Genomic DNA, 17,343 nt, shown 5'->3' with positions numbered 1-17,343 from the left:
ATGGAATGTCTGATTATTTTCGTCGTGGTTTTTCGTTCGTTGTCATGAACTCAATTTATTCCATCTTTTATAGCGTTTAATATGCTATTGCTTGAAGCATTTTCTGGTTAAAGTTATGATATCCACAAGCTGTCGGTCCCGAAAACATCTTGAAAACCAAACCAAAGACTCATACCGTTTCCTAAATAAATAAACTAACAAAAAATAAATAGTAAAATGATAGCGTACAAAGAAACCAAAATAATACCGCCCGGACAGGGACTTGAACCCTGGACCCTTGGATTAAAAGTCCAATGCTCTACCGACTGAGCTATCCGGGCTACGGTCCGTTTTACAAATATTACTTACTGGTGCAACTTTGGTAAGTACTAATATAATAATATCAACCCTGTGTTATATACTGCCCCACTGTTGGGCACGGGCCTCCTCTACTACTGAGAAGGATAAGTACTAATACGGTATCACATAAAACATAACAAGCGTTCATAGAACCCGATTGATACTGGCTTCCCCCCTTTTAGCTTTATTTACTCTCATCTTTGATTTTTTTTCTGTTAAATTGGAAGCGATGTGTTAAGGTAAAGCTTTTTGCATCGGGTTACCTGTTGAAAAAAAACATTATTGCCACTGGTACGCCACTACCTACCCCTGAAACAAGCGTGAACGTGTGTACAAACTAATCGTGACTCTACCATTAACAAATATCGTCGTATAGTCGATCTACAAATATTCCAAATAAACAAAGCCGCGTCGAGTCATCAATTGTAAGGGTGTGACGAGCGAATCATTGCGAACTATTATTTTACGCGTTTAGTATAATACAGTTAAGGGATAGTCTTAAAGCATTTGTTATGCGGGTACAGCAAGTAATCCTCCACTGATGGTGGAAGTGAAGATGAGATAGTGTCGAATTCTTCTTCTTGTAGTTTCTCTCTGACTAGTGAAGATTGGCAGTCAGCTCAACATATCTTCTTTAATCTTTACGTCGAGTGTGTCGTAGTCGTAAGTTTCGAATGACGATGAGATATTTACGCTCGCCAGTTGATACAATTATTCCGGCCTGTTTGAATCGCGTATACACAGGCTGATCCCTCACACAGGCACACTTACGTGGACCGTTATAGTAGGTTTTAACACCCTGTGTACGGTGGTCTCTATCTCTATCCGGGCGGATAAAAAATATATCCTACCACTAGTATTAATATTAGCGGTAACTTTAAATTACTGGTCCTGCAACTGTCTATAAGAATTTTAAAGATGTGTGAAGTCTACCAACCCGCACTAGGCCAGCTTGGTGTACTAACACCTAATCCCTCTCAGTAGTAGAGGAGGCCCGTGCCCAGCAAAGGGACGGTATATAATACAGAGCTGATATTATTAGTATATTTTATTTCTTATAGTTATTGCAACCTGAACATAAAACGAAGTTACTACGACTATTTTGGTCATGAAACAAGTCATCTCCTTAAGAAGGATGATTCGTACAAACTTTGTAGAGGGCACGTTAGAACAGAAGCCGTCTCGTCTCGCGCCCTTCAATTACGGTACGCTAATAACAAGAAAAAAAATTATATAATTCAGTTTAGTCAAGTAGACAAATGATTACTTTGTGCGGAATCTCCGAGGCGCGTAGTGTTGGGGAGGTGTTGTGATTTATCGATGTATCGATGCATTTTTAATTTCAAAAATTGATGATTTGTTTAGGAAAATAGCACTACAAAATCAAGGATAGATAAATGTAAAATTTTAACCTATTTAACAATAAATTAACACTAATTTCCCTGCATTCCGCTATTGCCAAAGGTCTGCTGTGCGTCGAAAATATCATGAATAATCTATGATATTAATTTATCCCACAAATGCTATAAAAATCACAAGCATAATTGATGTAGCAATAAATTAAGTATTATTAAGTTACATTATTAAAGTAACACAGCGACAAATATGCATCATGAAGCCAAGTTACAAATTATTTACCCACAGGATTGATAACGAAAAATACCCAGATTTGTTTACTACCCGGCCTAAGCCATCAAGAATACGTTGTTCACAACCCAAGTACACTACCACAAAACCGAGACAATGAAATTGAAAAATATCGATAATATCTCCCCACATCCCAACACTATTCCATTACCCCGGCGCCGGCAGTAATCCTGAGTCGTTTTATTTTCGCAAATCAGTGTTGCGGTCAGAGGCGCACGGTAGCTCCGAGCTGGTTCTTATAAATCAATGCGGTCTGTTTGTTTATATCATAGTATAGTACACACTATGGGTTTAATAATGGTTTTGTTAGAAATTACTATTATTTTTTTAAATAACTATTAAATGTTTCAAACTATCGATAAATACTAGTGAAGATAATTTAATAAAATTTCGATTTTTTTAATTATCTCGCTCAATGTCGTTATGCTATAGCACATATATTAATAATAATAATAATATCAGCCCTGTATTATATACTTGCCCACTGCTGAGCACGGGCCTCCTCTACTACTGAGAGGGATTAGGCCTTAGTCCACCACGCTGGCCTAGTGCGGATTGGTAGATACATACAACATATAGAGAACTTCTCGGATGTGCAGGTTTCCTCACGATGTTTTCCTTCACCGTTAAAGCGAACGATAAATTCACAAAGAATACACACGTGATTTTTTTTAGAAAAGTCAGAGGTGTGTGCCCTTGGGGTTTGAACCTGCGGACATTCGTCTTGGCAGACCGTTCCACACCCAACTAGGCTATCGCCGCTTCATAGCACATATATTACGTTTATTTATTTTCTTATATTTATATTTGTAATGTCTAAATAAAATTAATCTATGATATAAATATTTATTATTATAATATGTATAGTAGGATATATTTTAAATCCGCCCGAATAGCGACCACCATACAAAAGGTATTAAAACCCGCCATAGTAACCCACGCGTGTCGCGTTCCGGGATCAAACTGTGTATATGCGGTTCCAGCAGGCCGGCATAATTGTAACGACTGCCGAGGGGTAATCATCTCTCGACAGTTGACATTCCATTACACCCCCGTCCACTTACCAACAATTACAGTGGCGTCACTTTATCATGCACATACACAAAACACATTGACTAAAAGTAAAACCCAGAAACAGTGGTAAAACTACACCAATAGCCAAGCTGACCATAACTAATTATGTTATACATAGACAAATGAGTCGCAAACATCGGTATCTTATCCGCCGTGTAGTCGTGAATTAATTACCAACCGCCAATCGCATGCGCGCTGAGGCTATTCTGATTATATGACTTGAGTTTTCTTTTTTGATGATATATTACTGCCTCGGTGGAGTAGTTGTATTACGGTACGTCGGTCGGTACGGTCTCGGGTTCGATCCCCGGGTCGGGCAAAGTGATATTGGGTTTTCTACTAAGTGTCATTCCGGAATCTGGAATTTGTATCCGATATGACAATAGGCTCACCTCGTGTCTCATCATGGGACGGAATAGGAAAAGCAAGGCAACGGAAAGTGGGTGCACCTGTTGCACCTCTGCCTATCCCTTCAGGGATTAAAAGCGTAAGTGTATGTGTATGTACGATATATTTGCTTTTAGAAATGTTTTTTAGAATGGTTTATTTATGTTAACGTCGGAAAAAAATTATAATAAAAGCCGCGATAAAATCCGGCAAAAAAGTTTTATTTTCAAATCTTATTCAGACTGCTGTTGTCGCTTTTACCGCGTAATAACTTGTCCTTATTAATTTATCATTAGAGATTAGAAAATATAATATATTTTACAATAAAAAATTTAGACGTCTGTAATTTTGTAAAGAAGAAAACCTTTTATTTATGTTCAAAACTCATAAAAATTTACGAGATATTATTACTAGTTGATAGCCTTTTTCATACAAAACAATCGGAACACTACAAAATAGGACTTTGAAAAACAAAATAATAATATCACCCTGTATTATATACTACCCCACTGCTGGACACGGGCGTCCTCTACTACTGAGAGGCATTAATCCGTAATACCCCACGCTGGCCTAGTGCAGATTGGTAGACTTCACATACCCTTAAAATTCTTATAGGGAATTTCTAAGGTACACGGGTTTCCTCACAATGCTTTCCTTCGCCGTTAAAGCAAGCGATATTTCACAATTTATAAGTACACATTTGATTTTAGAAAATTCAAAGGTGTATGCCCTTGGGTTTTGAACCTGCGGACATTCGTCTCGGCAGTCCGTTCCACGACCAACTAGGCTATCGCCGCTTTTTGAAACGATATTATATTTAATTATTGTTCATTCCGTTCGTTAACCTAAATAAATAAATTAATAGTGTTTAATACATTGCACCACGATTTCATAGTTAAGCATTTAAACACAGTCAGACGTGAAACATATATCGATACACAATAAAAACTGTATCTATCGATATGAAATCACAAAACATTGAAACACAAAACCGTGCGCTCTCATAAGTTTAATTAAATATTTATTCGTGTAGGGCGGGGCAGCGACGCCCTCCCATCGATGTCGATATTGTTTTCTAGATTTAAGATTAACTCGTACGGCCATACGGCAAGCGAGCTGGATAAAGCCGTAACATGATCCATGATTTTTTTATAGCAGGAGGTTATTGGGTTACCTATATTTTTATATAGTCAACACTCTCAAAAGAAATCGAGAATTTTTAAGGAAACTAAAAGGTAAAATTGATAGTTCGGTAGCTATCACAACAACAACACAAAACAAAACCGTTATATTACAATATATTACTTAAAACTATTATTGATCTTTTTGACAAAGAAAATTCATTGTTTTATTTATTCTATTTATAAAACACGTCCCTAGCAGCATAAGTTATTACACCCTAAGATGTTTTTATTACATAGATACGTTGTCCGAGCTCAATACTGGCAAGACGAAAGTAAGGTAATTGCCCGACTAGACGGCCAATGAGCGTGCGGCTCTAACGTTGTAACGTAACTGTCGATATATCTTTTTCTAACGAATGTATGCTGCGTCTTTTTATTCCTTCTTCGAGCCAATTTGTAATTATATGTACAGGTACGTGACTATAGCAAATAGTGCGCCGTTTTTATGTGCCACTTTGTTGGTGTATGACGCGTCTATTTGTAAAACGTCATTGATTACACCAGAGATTAATCTGCAAAATAATCATACTCAAAGCACCCTATCCTCACATTTAATGGCCCTCAAAAGAGGCGACCTCTGTGCCCGACCGCATTTATCAAAAGGTCAGGTGTGCGATGTTTATCGGAGATTTTTATGGTGTCAGCGCGATCCACTGGCTGACTTAGTCTGATACTCTATCATATGGAGATCAGGGATACCGGATACACAGCTAGTAGTGGCGAAGGGTGACGGTTTCCAAAAGAGAACCCGACACAACATATAGGTTCTAGTAAGCATAAATGTGGTGTGCAAATCGTTCTAATGATAATTATATTTTAAATAAGTTACGAAAGGAAAGCAGGCATCGGGTTTTATGGCACCTTCAGTACTGACAGCTAAGCTAGCACTCTGAAGAACATGAAGGGACGTCAAAAATGGCCGAAGGATATTAAAAAGCTCATTTCCTAACATTCGCTTCTTTCTGTTGTACACAACAATGTTGTCATAATTTGTGCAGTGTTAAAGTGTTTACAGGAGTAATTAAAGAAAAAATATATTTAAAATTTTGGAAAAAATCACTTACAAAAAGGTAAGATTATTTATTATCAAAACTACAATAACTGAAAATGTTCCACACATTGCAAGTAAATAATACTATCTACATCGACAAAATAAAAGTTTGTAAGCGACCATCAACTCTATTTTGTAGTAAATTAAACTATAATCAATGGGATCGAACTTCAATAAATAGAAATAGTACCTATTGTACCCTTTCTTTCACAGTTCAAACAAAAAACGTCTCAGATGCACCCAATTATTACCTAAGATTAAATGCAAATTCGATTGATAGATATTAAATCCAACATTGAAATATTAAACTAGCATTCTGTTATTATGAAATGAAAACAATAACTGCATTATGGATGCATTCATCCTTGACCGCTTAATCCGCCAGGAAATTTGGCATTTACTACGACAAATATTGATCGATAATGCAGCATGAAATATCGATTTTAGTTGCGAATAATCTTTTTGACATCGATGTTAATGTCAGAAATTAATATTTGGTTGTATGTCAGAAGATGGATATATCTTGGGTTTAAAGTGCAAAGTTTGGTGTTTTTAAAAATATGATCTATGGCTTGGTAATGTTGAAATATGTAATTAATTCTCTCTTCCGCAATAGTTTGGATGTGGCTTTATTGATTTAGAAGGTGATAGGAGCGTTTGTTGATTTATAACTTGAGAATATGCTACTTGCTAACTTAAATTCTTGTATCAGAGATATGGCAGTGCAGTGTATAATGAATTTAAACTTTTTGGACGTATTAGTAATATTGCACAAGAGAGTCATACACACACACACACACACACACACACACACACACACACACACACACACACACACGCACGCACGCACACACACACACACACACACACACACACACACACACACACACACACACACACACACACACACACACACACACACACACACACACACACACACACACACACACAAAGCATTTATCCCCGAAGGGGTACGCATAGGCGCAACCTGAGTACCCACTTTTTGCCAAGTACGTTCCGTCCCATAATGTAACAGGGGGCGAGCCTATCGCCAGACAGAAAATATCGCTTTGCACGGCTCGGGCTTCGAACCCAGAACCTCAGAGCGCTGCCGTACCGCGCATGCAGTACAACTGCGCTACCGAGGCAGTCATTTATCACGATATGTGGGACTTTCTCGTCTAATCATTCAGTCTTGTAGACAGTTTATTTAATGTTGCTTTAAACCATTTTTCAGCTTCGCGTAATAACTTTTCTTTTAATATTATTAGGACATAGGAACCTTGGCATGCGATAGCTTCTTAAAAATAGCTAGATTAACATATTTTTTTCAATTACAAAGTATGTACTTTGTACAATAAAATAAAAGTTGTTACGCGAAGCTGTACCGTTTAGAAATATAATTAAAACCCAAAGCAAAAAATACTGTGTCAAAATAATGTGAGTACAATCAGCACCCAATAATTGTCATGTCATATCAGTAATGGCATCAATTAATACGAAATAATGATTGTAACAGCTTCAAACTATTGACAGCGTGACGATTGCGTGAAAAACTCATAACCAAAGTTTGTTGCTGTCGTAAATACTGTTAATCTAACGCTTGCTAATCTAGGAGATAGACATTCTGTATGCTTCAGAATATAAAATATATATTTTTAAGACTGGCTCGGAAGCGTGTCCTATTGCACCTGATAGTAATTAGAGTTACATCTAGATGGCGAGAGTAACCCTCTTTAGTCGTCACAATTATGCCGGCCTGTTTGATACCGGTTGTACACATACAAATATCGGAAAGCGACAGAAGTGAATGGGCTAGTGTCGTTTTTTAGCACTTTGTGAACGGTGGTTTCTATCCGGAAGGATATAAATATCCGACCAACATATTGCACATTATATACTAAGTGACCGGTGGGTTTAGTGGAATTCTGTCTGGCAAAAGTACCTGGCTATTTTAATAAATATTGTAGACAGTGTAATAAGTTTATTTAAAAATTGTGTCAGAATATTTTTTTAAACCGAATAACTCCCATGAATGTTTAGTTCCATTGATAACTTGTAATAGGTATTCAAAATCTAGATTACAGTGTTCCAAATTAATGAAACGTCGTTCATTAAAATATGATGTATACAAAATGTTGAGATGCCGTAAACTCTTACATTCCTAGCTCCTGGACTCAACAGTTGATAAATCATCAGCCGACGAATATTTACGGCACCTGTTGCACAAATTAACAAGTCGTATTGTTTGATTTCACGCGCTTTCTCCCAAATATGGCGGAGTATGGAACGGTAAACTGCCGAGCCGCCGTGGGCGATGTAATATTGGCTATTAGAGTTTTATATGTTTAGATTTTGCTTGAAGCTTCACGCGTAAAACCTTTGAAATAAAAATCTCAATATGTACAGTCAGACACAAAAGTAGGTGAATAAATTCAAAATTTCAAATCGCCTTTAAACTTTTGTGTCCCAATCCTTCCGTGCCTTTTCTTCAGTAAAATAAACTTCAAAGGGTTCAAATTAGTTTTGATCAATAAAAGCGATTATTTTTATCGATTTTAATATCTAAAACCGTTTTGAAGTTTTGAATTTGTTCAGCTACTTTTTTGGCTGACTGTACAAGTGCAATTTTAAATATTTCAAGTTAATGTATAAATAGAAGTTTTTAATTTGTTTAGCTAATTTTATGGCTGACTGTACAAATCCAATATAAATATTCCCAAAAGAAATATGTCATGATTACTCCTATACCTTGATTGCATTTACCAATCCTAATAAAGAATCCATGTGATCATCATAAGTTTTACTTAAGCTCCTATGATTCAAACAAATCGTTGATCAATTGTTTTTAATTAAAGGACAATGTCCCACAGATTGAAATACCATAAAAAAATACCAAACGTTTTTTAATATCCGAGAAGGCCATGTGTTGCGAAAATATTCAAAAAAACATATAATCTGTCGCGATAAATTGCCGTGAAATCGCACAACCAGTATAGGCAATATTTTAGCAATAACAATTATATCCGAATTCCTACGCACGTCATAGTTTGTAAAAAATACATTTTTCACACTTTAGATTGACTAATTAGGATTAGGGTTACCCCACACGCTTTAGGCATTGACAAATAAGTGGCATTAAAATTTCATATTTACAAGATACTATTTGCAATATAGCTTCAATGGCGTATATTACATGCACTGTGTGACTAGTGCGTTGGGGTCTCGGGTACAAATCCTGGGTCGGAGAAAGTGATATTTGGTTTTCCTGCTCATCTGAGTTGACCTCATCACTGTCACATCATAGGACAGAAGACGAATGGCGAAAAGTTGGGACACTAGTTGCACCACTGCCGGGGTAGGCAGTTTCAGGGACAAAAAAGGCATAAGTGTATATGTCACACTTCAGATGTATAGATATTCTATATTTGATCGTTATGATACCATTGCGTTTAATGGCTAATTTTCTGATATAGCTCTTATTGTAACGTTATGCTTACTTCTCCTTAAAAGCACAACCACAAGGCCTCTGATCATAGAAAACAGGAGTTTCATGTTCATTCTCTATTTAGTAACTTTATTCCCACGAAAAAATAACTCAGAAATTCCTTAAGTCCATTCTAAATATATGCCACAGCCCTAAAAAATATGAAGTATTTTTTACCAATCTAAAGGTATAAGGCTGTGAATATTTTTTCTGCCCATGACGTGTGTGAGATTTCACGCGTTATTATTGAATTACTCGCCAACCATTTCACGGTTTGTGTGACAAACGCGCTATTTCCGTTCCGACTGCAATTAAAAACGTTTGTTTATAACCCGTTATTCAATCAACGGTAGCGGGAATATTGGAGATGAAAACAAATTGAAAATAACATTGGGTAATGTTAATGATTTCTTAACCGAATTTCTGCCGCGGCGGATAGTCTCAACTGAGATCAGCCACGCAGGAGATATTATAGTGCACAAATGTGTGAAATTCCGAAACTCAGAAAAATCCGAACGGATATGGATGAATTTATGCCTACAGGTAGACAATGCTCTAGATTGAAGGCCACCTATTGATAAATACAGTATTTATTGTTCAAATATTTCGACCAACTTTGCACTGTAGGTTGCTAGACTCAGTATACAGGGTCATATTTAAATTACATAACTAAATATCACATATCTCGCGTTGCCTCTGCTAACATTGTGCCAAAAATTATCCATGAATAAAAAATATTTTCACGTAAAATCCCGGTTTTAGTACTCTGATTTTTGTATCATTTTGGACTTTAGTGCTTTAGTGCGAATAAATATATGTAAGTGTATTCCTAACTTAAAGCATGATGGCGCTCCGACAATTTCTCTTCGTGTTCGTAGCCCTACAACATGTAGAAACTGAAATTACTTTTTTTAATAATTATTTCGTTCCCAACTTACACTTTTTAGGTATTTTAAATCTATTAATGGAATCTAGTTATGATAAAGTATTGTTTTTAAGAAGATAAGCATGTGGTTTAATTTATTAACGCAATGTCAAAATAACCCAGTATAAATATTTATAAAATCTTAACGATCTAACTGCGGGAATCGAACTTGCGACCTAATACATACGCACATTAGTCACCGTAAGGTCTATGATGAGTCGAAGGCTCACATCCGCGTACATGCACCTAGGTTTCATATTACATAACGCATAAATACAATAGCCTAGCATTATTTATGGTGGGTTTTAAAGTAAAAGCTCACCTATCGAGTTGGGGCTTTAATATGGCGCTGATCTCTACATAAAATAACGTCTCCATTTTATTTTTGATACTTTCACAAAATGACGAAGTAGATCCTGAGTGGTAAGTTGTCAACAGGCAAGAGGTCAGGCATGAGACCGGTAATAAGATTTTATTAGAATTAAATTATTTTAATTATAATAATAATAATAATATCAGCCCTGTATTATATACTTGCCCACTGCTGAGCACGGGCCTCCTCTACTACTGAGAGGGATTAGGCCTTAGTCCACCACGCTGGCCTAGTGTGGATTGGTAGACTTCACACACCTTCGAAATTCCTATAGAGAACTTCTCGGATGTGCAGGTTTCCTCACGATGTTTTCCTTCACCGTTAAAGCGAACGATAAATTCACAAAGAATACACACATGATTTTTTAGAAAAGTCAGAGGTGTGTGCCCTTGGGATTTGAACCTGCGGACATTCGTCTCGGCAGACCGTTCCACACCCAACTAGGCTATCGCCGCTCTTATTAATTATTAAATTATTAGACTGACGGTAGGTCTCTCATACGTGAGAGTCCGCCTGGGTAGGTACCATCGCAATGTCTATTTCTGCCGCCAAGCAGAAGTGTGTAGTCACTGTTGTGTATCGGTTTGAAGGACATTGTAGCCAGTGTAACTACTGGACATAATGAAACTAAATATCTCATGTCTCAGGATGGCGAGCGCAGTGAAATACCAATCAATACTTTGTATTTCAAGGTGTTTCTTCTGTTTATGGGCGGCCGTATCGCTTACCATCAGGCGAACAGCAAGTTCGTCTTATTCAAAGCAATAAAAAAAAATAAAAAAATAATACAAATTTGAATAATGAAGCTTTAGACTTAAAGCAAACTGTAATAGCTATTTGCTGATAGTATATACTATATTATGTATTTGTATCCGCCCAGATAGCGACCATCGCACACAATGTGTAAAACCCGCCATTATGACCCACCTCAGTGGACACTCTATCTGGACTCTACTTCACTTACCATGAGGTATATTAGGGTCATTTTTCCGAGTCAGTATCAAAAGAATGAATGTTCCGATCACATTTTAGTTAGATAAAATGCAAAAACAACACTAGTTAGTTTTGGTAGTATGTTTTCACACAGTTTCTGCCACTATGCAGCGTGTTAATACGTCCTCATACATTTTCCTCTCTGAATGGAACCAACAAGATGACATTATTTCTATGGTTTCAGAGCGACAGCGAGCCTCACAATACAGTGACAGGGCTGAATGTAAAATTAACAAAGTGTTCTTTGCTTTTTAAAACAATGGGCTCAACTTCGAATAAAAGTTAAATATATTTCATTGTTTCCAAATAAAACGTGTCCTCGAATTACAAACAAACAAATATTTAGACCACAAAATACCAAGCGACATCTTACCCACACGCACCAGACATAGGTAATACTAATGAGTAGGGATGCCCGCAGGTCGCGCCGTATGACCCGCGATGCGCGCGATATATTGCGCGCCGACATCGCACTGACCGCGCATGCGCCTGCGCAGCGGTCCTTCGACCAGGACAATATGGCCGCCGCACCGTGTGGAACAATTATTGAGTTTATTACCCGCTCTGTTATTTTAACAGATGGGTTTATTGTGTGTGTTTATTTTTTATGGATTAGGATTGTAAAGTTTGAGTTGTTTATTAAAATGAAAGAAGTTTATCTTGAGAATATAACCATATTTGAAGAGATTGATATGACTAAAGTTGAGAAAAATGTATTTTCATAAGTTTAGATACTAAAACATTATCAACAATTTCTTTTGATGGTTTAGTCATGATAACTATTTTTAAAAAAACTCAATTGATTTTGTCCATTTAATTATATACTCAGTACAATTGGTCTAAAAGCGGTTTTAGAACTTGTCACTAATTTGACTTACTCGTACAATATATTCTTAGGTACGGTAAAATCTAACTGCTGATGTTAACTGCACGGAATGCCAAGAAAATATGAAACAACGACATAAAGATCAGAATTATGCCCATTAAATAAATTGGTAAGAATATTCTAGAGGTATAACTATAGCCTACTTTTAGGTATAAGTAGTAATATAAGTACATAGGTATAATAGAACTAGAACTCCCAGCAAACCTAGGCAATAAAGCCGAAACGTCCGCACGTAAACGTTGCGACCCGCGCGGATCCCACACGGCGGGTCCGTTCAGCCAAGGTCGTAACATCTCGGTACCGCTATGAGATCTCGGACCTGCCCAGACGTGTGCTGCTTGGTAAAGAGGAATTCGGGAATGTTAGGAAATGTCTAGGTTAGTTTTTTGTTCAATATTTTATATCGTGATAGTAATGCAAACCGTTATGTTGACTACTATACTTTGACTACTGCAAATAGATACTTAAAATTCACGCACATAGTCCAAGCCTACTAAAGTATACACAAATATAATACCTTATACCGTAATATATGTATTGTATCAGGAATCGAAAACTAGGAGTTATTTCTTATCCCATAACACTTGATTAAGGAATATAAACGCCGTTTTTATTTCTTTGCTGTGCCTCTGCTACTCCTTCGGGGATAAAAGGCGTGAATATATATGTTTATTAAATGGCATTGCAATACAAGCAATTACCTATAGCTTAAAATTAAAATCAATGAAAACATGACACAATATCTAATTCCTAATAATCACAGGCTCGTAGCATAAAAATCTTTATATCACAAATATACAGCGGTTACTATATTGTTAATGTATTTTCGCAAAACACCATAAATCGTTTCTAGTAGTCAATTTAATTTTCTGAATTACTATTGCCACGATTAAAACATTCATTATTTCTTTATGAATACATATGTATATATACACCATAACAGTATCTAACGGTACTAAATCAGTATTGTATAAACAACATTGGTGATTAATAATTGATCTCAATACATATGAAGGCCACATCTATGAATTCCTGCACATTGTTAATTGTACAAATATTTCGACATTGTATTTATTATATGCCGTGTATCCTTTGTTGGAGGTCCTTAAATAAATAAATTACAAACTAATATCAAACATAGGACAAAGCCAATATAGTTTCTTTTTATTTGTAGTTGTAACACCTACTATGAGATGAACAACTCACTCTTACTAGTCCTCAAAAATCCCATTCACCATACGAACACGACCAACAATATCTCAAATTTCAATAAAAATAATTTGTCAGTAATTTCACAAAATGTCTAACTCACCTTACCACAACACTAGTAAAGTGTACATTGTGTATAATATGCGGGTCGGCTTTAGGACGGTATCCGAATAGCTGTTCCCATTCTGTACCATTTAAAACCAGGAAATTACATCCATGAAGACATCTCATTAGTACCTGTATTACCATGTAATGCGAAAGCTCGTTGTGAAGTGAATTTAGATTTTACATGCGTACTCATCCTGTGGATTACCAAGTGGTTTAGCAGAAAATTTATAATGCGATTAGGGTTGGCAGCTATCTTATAAAAATGTAACCACCGTACACAAGGTGTTAAAATCTGTCATAATGGCCGACAGAAGTGTATCGCGTTCCGGGATTACTCCTGGGTATATCCGGTTCAATCAGGCCGGCGTTATTGTGTCGACTGTCGAGGGTTACTCATCTCTCGCCTGTCGACATTCTATAGGGTAACTTTATCCTTATAAAAAAAAACATGAAACTTTTCTTTTATGTGGTTGTTAGTAACTAACATTTTCATGGTCGTGTATGTTTTTAGCAACAACTTGACTGCGTCTACGCATCGCCTATCAACATTCACGTCTACGATATAATTGTTTATGAATAGGCTTGTTTTGTCGTCAAATTGGAGATATTTTCACTCACTACCATTTTAATTATTTAAAAATATTTCACCAACATTCTTTTATTTTTGATCTAATTCACATGAGTACTATATCACTCCCTTTCTATTAATATTAATTACATATTTTACATTCTACATTTTATATCAAAATATCCTTATATTCTAAAGCAGGTGAACGTCGACTCACTTCTCTCCCAGTACTAAAGTATTACTAATATGGCACGGGTTAGTGCCATCAGGAAATTCTCTTTATTTAGCACGGCTACGAGTTACCATAATGTCTAAAAAGATATTTTATGATCCTACCACACATTACCCAACTGGATGTAAAATGAGTTGAGCTCTTTATATGGAACGATTTATGGTGAAGAGTAAATGATACCTAAACGGACTTTTGTGTTTATGACTCTATGGCCAATGAAAAGTGTCGGCTTGATGCGACATTGTAATAATAATATATGAGAAAATAATTTCAATTTACAATTAATACATAATACGGACAAATAAATTATTGTTAGGTTCTAAAGTTAAAGGGTAATAGAAGAAACGTAAAAAAAATCTGAACAAAAATTTGAGTTACATAAGTTAATACAATAGATTAATAATTAATTAAACCAACCTATAAATTTGAATCAATAAAATTAGTCTTCCACGCCTGGTCAACCAATAATTTGTAACACAAAAGGATCCAGAATCTGAAATGTAGCTTTATACTTACCCTATTCAAGTCCTATGTATAATAATAATAATATCAGCCCTGTATTATATACTTGCCCACTGCTGAGCACGGGCCTCCTCTACTACTGAGAGGGATTAGGCCTTAGTCCACCACGCTGGCCTAGTGCGGATTGGTAGACTTCACACACCTTCGAAATTCCTACAGAGGAACTTCTCAGATGTGCAGGCTATCGTCGCTTTTACTAGGCTATCGTCGCTTTTCCTATGTATCTTGCACACTAATCAATCTAACTTTATTCTTCTTACTTTATGGTAGTTAGGAAACATTCAATACTTTATATCAAGTCTACACGAACTATAATTCAATATCCCCGATATATCGTACAACAATCGTATCGTACAGTATAAATAGCACACAAAAGTCGCAGTAAAAGTAAGGCTCGCTGATGCTCGTAACTATTTTGTGTTCAAACGATGAGCTTTATCGTATAAGCCGCGACATTGAAACTGTACCGGTTGGCTTCGAAGTAAATTGAAATTCCTATATGTTAGAACTAAATAGTTTTATATTGGTATAGCATTTACTAATGGGTGTAATGCCCGTATTAAAGTTTTTTTCGTTACTAAATTTCTGCATACATACATCTTAGGATATAATCAGTCAGGAGTTCTCGAAAAATAAGGCACTCACTTCATGTACATTTACTGAGGAAATAACGATACTACAGCGTGCTTCTTCTACATGTTACTACAGATGTGTTTGATAGGTCTCAATTATAATCTATAAGCGTAAAATTTCTTTGCAACCATTTCACTGACCTACACGAATGCTTTATTCTGCTGAATTTAAAGTACCATTAACATTGCGTTAATAAATGAAACCATATATTCGTATTTACCTCTGCTAACATTGTACAGAAAATCATCTACAAATAACGAATATTCTTACCAAAAAATCAATTTTTCTTTACTGATTTTTTAAGTGTTTTATATTTAGCTTATATATATGGCGTGTGCGTGTATGTATTTCTGACTTTAAGCGTGATGTTGCCGCTGCGACAAATTCTTGAACTTGAACGGGCACTAGGGCGCATCAAATTAAAATTACCTCTTATTGATATTTATTTTAAAACTTACACTATTTTTATTTTACATCTATGATTCAAATAACTTATTATGTGTGATTTCCAGAAGATAAATACGTGTATACATAAGTACGGCAGAGAAAATTATATAATAGAACATAAGAGTAGTAACAATGTTAACATTGAGCTTACGCACATTACCAAAATGCATTAGCTAAAGATATTTGGGGCAACTTGCAACAGGAATCGAACCTCTGACATCGATTGGTATGAAACCCGTTTTGAGGTTAAAACCTCATCCGCATTCACCGTGTATCTGCATATCTAGACTTTCCTATGATCTCGCATTGTTTCGGCTCTGATAAAAATGTTAAACAATAGAAGAGATGAGTGCGCGCCGACCGCCGCCGGCCGAGCAGGGGTGGAGACTAACCTCCGAACCATGGCGATGGAAAATTAATACGATTTTACAAATCAAAACTGACTAGTGGCACTACATACATTTTGGATTTTAAAGCTACGCAGCCAGAAGTTGAGAGCTAAGAGACTAACCTCCGAGCTATAGCGATGGAATTAAAATACAAATTTTAATTGTAAATTTACCAGACATTGTGTATTCTTTGTGAATTTATCGTTCGCTTTAACGGTGAAGGAAAACATCGTGAGGAAACCTGCACATCTGAGAAGTTCTCTATAGGAATTTCGAAGGAGTGTAAGTCTATCAACCCGAACTAGGCCAGCGTGGTGGACTAAGGCCTAATCCCTCTCAGTAGTAGAGGAGGCCCGTGCTTAGCAGTGGGCAAGTATATAATACAGGGCTGATATTATTATAATTACCAGACAACTGATCAAAAGACTACCTACACTGATGAGGACTTTCAATTCGCGATGACTGAATTGAAAGATTTTGTTACAAATTAAATACTTTGAACTTTAAATCTTTGACAATAGAATACAAAACTGTAGTATTTGTTACGTAGACTGACTAGTAGTAATATGCTGACAATTTTGGATTATAAAGCGTATCGTATCGTTCACTATTTAGACTTTGCATAAGAAAAACAGTGGTTAAATAGCATTTGGACCAAATTCGCCTGTTATGTATTATTGTGGCATCAATTGAGATAATCATACAAATAGTCATTAAATTGAACAATAATAGAGCCGTACTAAAATCTAAGGTAAATTTTCATTTTCACCAAACCTGAAACAAATATGTGCTGATTACAAACATTTTTTCAATGATGCAACATTGTTATAAAGACATCGTTTTAAATGCAGATTTTTGACAAATAACTTATATGTGAGATTCTGGATCA

General features: G+C 36.1%; 1 non-coding gene across 1 annotated transcript; it reads right to left on the bottom strand.

Moving 5' to 3' along the window:
* Positions 1–247: 247 nt before the first annotated feature.
* Trnak-uuu lies at positions 248–320 on the bottom strand. Its single transcript has one exon. It is a non-coding gene; the product is annotated as a tRNA-Lys (tRNA).
* Positions 321–17,343: the final 17,023 nt, after the last annotated feature.

This window comes from Manduca sexta, chromosome 15 (assembly GCF_014839805.1).
Source record: "Manduca sexta isolate Smith_Timp_Sample1 chromosome 15, JHU_Msex_v1.0, whole genome shotgun sequence".
In the NCBI taxonomy this organism is placed as follows: domain Eukaryota; kingdom Metazoa; phylum Arthropoda; class Insecta; order Lepidoptera; family Sphingidae; genus Manduca; species Manduca sexta.
The sequence above is the reverse complement of the archived record's forward strand: the minus strand, read 5'-3'. Positions and strand labels throughout refer to the sequence as shown.